Source organism: Elephantulus edwardii, unplaced genomic scaffold (assembly GCF_000299155.1).
Source record: "Elephantulus edwardii isolate Elephantulus edwardi_28Jun2011 unplaced genomic scaffold, EleEdw1.0 scaffold00049, whole genome shotgun sequence".
In the NCBI taxonomy this organism is placed as follows: Eukaryota; Metazoa; Chordata; class Mammalia; order Macroscelidea; family Macroscelididae; genus Elephantulus; species Elephantulus edwardii.
In genome coordinates this window covers 499,298-505,297 of record NW_006399799.1, presented here as the reverse complement: position 1 = coordinate 505,297, position 6,000 = coordinate 499,298, and positions in this window count along the sequence as shown.

Sequence of the window (6,000 nt, the reverse complement as noted above, 5' to 3'; positions counted from 1 at the left end):
GTATGGATATAATCCTATGACTCACAATGTTGTACTTCAAGGTGGATCTAGAAATTACTTTTTTAACTATGCAAGCAACCCCATTTTTCCTCCTGGTGTTTTCCTCACCACACTGGCTTTCTAGGTGCCATTTGGATTGAGTTGAGAGAGAAATAGAGGCATTTCTTGCTTAAGTCTCTTAAGATTAGAGATATAGAAGGGAGACTGGCTGAGCACTCCTCTTCCCTTGGTGGTGGCATTGGGTGATTGTGTGGTAACTGAGGTATACTGGGCAGAATTACTTGACTGTGGCATGGCAGTTGTGTTAGTTGCATAAATCTGCCTGGGGAGGAGCGGCAGCCCCAGTCCAAGCCTGGTCATCATTGCTCTGCCTGTGTCTGCTCTGTTGGTGTGAAGCTATGGCCAGGGGCGGGCACAACAAGGTGGGCCCGGTCACCAATTACTATTAATACGTTTTGAGTGTATATTGGGTCAATTTGAGACTGCAAAAGTTGGTAGTAGAAGTCTTCAATTTCTTCACCTTTGGCTTTAGTGGTTAGTGAGTCTATCTGAATAATAATTGTATTAGCAGGTCTTTCTTGTATGTATATGGGTAGTATCCTATCACTTTCTACAATGTACTTCAAGATAAATCTTGAAATGTTTGACTATGAATGCAACTAACTGTGTTCTTCCTCAATTTGTCATTTCCAGTATAATAGGCCATATGATTATCTGATTCAAAGTGACCACTACTAGTACATGTGAGTTCACTAATGCCTATGATGTCAACCATTATGCCTTCCATTTAATTTTTGACAACTTCTAATTTTCCTAGATTCATACTTTGTACATTCTGTGTTCCAATTATGAATGGATGTTTGCAGCTGTTTGGTGTTTTATTCACTATGCAAAGGCATTTGACAGTGTCACTTATAACCAATTATGGATAACATTGAGCAGAATGGTCCCAGAACACTTAACCATGCTCAAGCAAAACCTGTAACTAGACCAAGAAACCATTATCTGAAAAGAACAAGAGAATTTCTGGCAGTTCTCCGTTAATGTACTGTTTTAGCTATTTTTGAATAATCTTCAGCAATATTTTTATTACATGAGATATCAATGATATTGTTCAATAATTTCTATATTATGTTGGATCATCTCTTTTTTTTAATGGGAATATGAATCTCTTCCATCTCATTGAGGATATTCCTTTCTTTCCTGACCCTCACCCTTCCCAACCATGATGTCCTTTTCTAAGGATCCTAACAATATACTCAAAACATGTGTGATGAAGCTTCACCATCCTTGCCTCCAGGAGCACCCTGGCTACATCTTCTCCAAGACAAATATGTTTGCTGTCTGGGCAGTCCATGGGATATTCAGTACTCTTCTCCAACACCACAATTCAAAGGCATTGGTTCTTTTTCTGTCATATTTAGTCATCGTCCAACTTTCAGTTGCATAACAAGTAACTGAAAATATAGTTTTAACGAATCACCTTGGTTTTAAGATTACATCATTGCTCCTTAACACCTTAGAGAGGTCCTTGACAGCATATTTACCCAGTGCAACATGTCTTTTGCTTTATTGACTGCTGGTGACAAGGGTGTTGATTATGGATCCAAGCTAGATTAAATCATTGACAACTCCACTCTTTTCTCCATCTATCATAACGTTGCCTAATAGCCTATAGGTAAGGATTTTTGTCTTCTTGATGTTGAGGCACAATCCATATTGAATGCTGTAGACTTTGATTTTCTACAGCAAATGTTTCAAGTATTCTTTACTTTCAGCAAGCAAGGTTGTGCCATCTGCATAACACAGGTGTTGATGAGTCTTCCTCTGATCCTGCTGCCACATTCTTCTTTATAAAGTTCAGCCTCTTGACTCATTTGTTTGGCATACAGATAACATAGGTAAGGGGAAAGGATACAGCCCTGACACATACCTTGATTTTAAACCACGTAGTGTTATTCACTTGCTCTTGGGACAACAAGCTTTTTGGTGTAAGTATAGGTTTCATGTGAGCACAGTTAAGTGGGATTCTCATTCTTCTCAATGCTAACCATAATTTGTTATAATCCACACAGTCAAATGCCTATCTTCCTTATGGTACTCTGCTTTCAGCCAAGATCCACCTGACATCAGCAATAATATCCCTGATGCCACAGCCTCTTCTGAATCCAGTTTGAATTTCTCTAATAATATACTGTCCCTGTCATTTTTTGATTTCTTGTAAGACTTCACTTGTATATGTTATTAATGTTACTATTTTATAATTTCCACATTCTGTTGTATCACTTTTTTTGAGGCAAATGGAAACAAATATGGATCTCCTCCAGTCATTTGGCCTGCTCTTCCATATTTCCTGGCATAGACTGGTGAGTATGTGCAGGGCTGCATCTGCTTACTGAAACATTTTACTTGCTATTCCATCAATTACTGGGCCTTTTGTAAATCCTAACCTCTATATGTTAATGAGGTAAGATTCAGATGGCTGTGTCTTAAGTCCCAACCTTATAAAAGGTGTGACTCAAATCCTCCCCTTAATCAAGTCATACCTTTGCTTGAGTTAATTTCTCTTTTCTCTTACAGGAGATAAAAATAAAGAGAAGCAAACAGAGAGCAGGGACTTGAGTATCACCAACAAAAGACAAGAACAAAGTGCATTCTTTGATCTTGGGTCCCTGACCTGGAACCTCCTCAACACAGTGGAAGCCCAGGACACATGGAGGGCTCCAAGGTCCGCAGATGATGAATGGAGATAAAGAACTTCCCGCAGTCAACAGAAACTTTCCCTACAGCCAGCACCCTGAATTCAGACTTCTAGCCTCCTCAATGTGACGGAATACATTTTTGTATTCCACCTGTATTTCTGTTAAAGAAGCCCTAGGTAACTAAGGGGGGAGCTCTGGTGGCATAGTCCGTCCACTGGGAGTTAGTTGCACTGCTAACTCAAAGGTAGCATCTCTCTGGCAGTTTGAATCCACAAGCAACTCCACAGGAGAAAGATGGACAATCTCCTCCCACGTGATTTACAGCCTCCAGAAAACCCCCTGGAGGAGGGTCAGCTACGAGTTGGCGCTGGCTCAGTTGCACATAACAAAAACATATGGCCAATTGGGGGAAAAGTAAAGTTAGGAAGAGAATTACATCTTGCTGGAATGGGATTGGAGATGTCACTGCTTTAAGTGTGGTCATAGAATGCTTTCTTGAGAATGTGACAGGGAGAAAGATCCACGGATATAATTGTAAGGAACGAATTTGGCATGTTATGGGAGTATGAAAAGGAGCAGTGTAATTGAGGAAGGGGATGGGGTGACAGATAACAAGAGACAGCTGGCAGATTGTGCAGGTTCTAGAAGCTTCTAAGGACGTTGGCTTTAATCACTGAGTTGGAGAGACATAAGAGCAAGGAGTGAAATGATTGGACCCATTTTGTAAAGATTGCTCCAGAGAACACAACTGGTAAATTAGCCATATAAAGGGGAAATAATTCATACAAAGAGAACAGCATATTCCAAAGCTCAGAATAAGAGTTGACTTTGGGGGAACTGAAAGTAGTTGTGATGGATAAAGTGACGACAGAAAGGATGATGGAGAATATAAGGGAAGTTTAGGGCAGGACGTGAAGCAGGGGCCAAATCCTACAGAGACTTACAAATTGTGTTTAGGATTTTGGACTTGATTCCTAGGGCACTAAAGTGCTGCTAAATGGTTCCAAGCTGTAGAACAAGATGGATTTTCCATTTTAGAAAGATCACTGCAACCCCCCATGTGGAAAGTAAATGCAAAACCACAAATGCAAAGTCAGGAAGCATTGAATTTAACTCTAGGCCAAAGATGATGTCCACCTGGGCCAGCAGTTAATGTGAATGTTTTGAGCACTGGTATCAACAGCAAACTGCAAAGATTTGAGGAAAGGTGAGGGTCAGGGGTGGAGAGAAGCCAGGAAGTCATTCAGATTTCTAACTTGAGCACCTACATGGACAGTGGTCCTTTTACCGCTGAGTGAGACGGGAAGCCAATGGAGGATTTTGAACAGACAAGTGACATATTCGACTGACTTTTTAAAAAAGGATCATTCTGGCTTCTGGGTTAAAAAACAAACAAATAACAAACCCTGGATGGACAGAGGCATCTACTCTATAACATATGGGTTTCCTATGAGTCAGAATCAATTAGAAGGCAATGAGTTTGGGTTGATCTTGCAGAAGAGAGCCAGACTTGAGTGGTTCTGCTGAGGGCAAAGTGTTTGCACCACTCTGGGACCTTCCAGTGCTTAAAGATGTTTCTGGATCACACAATTTGGCCTCTGCCAGCTGGTGCACTTGGTGCTCAAGAGCAAAACTGCTCTGCTCCAGCGATGGAGGGACAACTGGTCATGATGAATTTATGAGACGACATACTGCCCCTCAACATGAAAACTTCCTAAGGGATTTTCAAGGATAATTTTGATGGTGTGCCTCTTGCCTTATACATTGTCTGCAGAACTTAATTCCTGTGAAATATGACCTCATATAACTTGAGTAGGGGCCACTTTGGATAAAAGAGTTCAAGGAACCAGAAATGTGTCATTCAAGTCTTTCAGGGGAGAATGAGTCAGAACTACAGAAGCTGGAAGAAGAGTGGTCTGGGGAGGAGAGAGCAGAACCAAGGGTGAGAAAGGACTCAGAAATGTGGGAACTGAATAGAGGCCAGTGAGTATAAGAAGAGCAGAGGGACAAAGGAAAGCAAAGGGGTGGGACCCTTCTGGGGAGTTTGGCTTTGTAATGGGGAGTCAGTGAAGGGTTTTAAGTAAAAAAAAACCAAACAAAAAAAAAACCAACCTTTTTGGTTTGCATTTTCAAAAAGGTCCCTAAGAAATGAAAACCTGATACATACTACAACACAGACAAACCTTGACAACATTATACTAAGAGAAATGAATCAGTCACAAAAGAGCATGTGGTAGGATCACTTACTTGAAACATCTAGAGTAAGAAAGTGAAGCTCTGGTGGCTTAGTGAGTAAGGTGGTGGGCTATCAACCCAAAGGCAGGTGGTTCGAATCCACCAAGCTGCTCCAAGAAAGAACAATAAGAAATCTCTTCCCATGCAATTTACAGCCACTGAAAACCTACTGGAGGCTTCAGCTATGAGTCAGTTCCAACTTGATAGCAAACAACCAAAAGAGTAGTCAAAGGTGCTCTGGCAGCATATGTAGGAAGTTGTATTGCTGGCCCAAAGGTTAAACCTCTCAAACAGTTCAAATCCACCAGCAGGTCCATGGAAGAAGACCTAGATGGAGGGTCAGGTATCATTCAGTTTAGACTTAACGATAATGAGTTTTGAGTTTGAGAACAGAAAAGCAGGAGCAGGTAGGAGGGAATGAGAAAGGAAGACACTTCTTAGCACACACTGAATTTTTGGTGAATTTATTTAATGTCACTTAACTGTATGTGGGAATACTGCTGAAATTGCAAGTGTCTTGTTTTCTATATATTTATCAGAATCTTAAATAAAAGCTCCCTCAGGTTACATGGAGAAAGGATTGTTGGGGAATATTCCCTAATGACATGAGAGACCAGCTAGGAGACTACATCAGATTATTTTTTTTTATTTTATTATTTTTGTGTGTGTGTACTGTCAAGTCAGATCTGACTGGTACAGGAGGAGATTGCTCCTCCTTACCCGGCAGAGCATCTGGTGGATTCGAACGGTGCACCTCTGGGATTATAGTTGCAGCTTCTTGCCACTAGGCCACCAGAGCTCCCCTACATCAGATTATTGTGTTGAGTGACTTTACGCAGACTTAGCTGCTCACCCCAAAGGTGCCAGGAAGCGAGTTTAAAATGGAGCAAAGGAGTGAGCGAAAGTTCTCATTCCATTGTCTTCCCTACAATCCCTTTACAGCCAGAACGAGCTGGCTTAGGCAGCTGGGTTTCCTAGGGATGGGGTAACAACCCCCTGGGGGCCACCAGCTCCCTTTTGAGCAGACATGAACACAAATGATGACTTGAGTCTCTCTGACCCC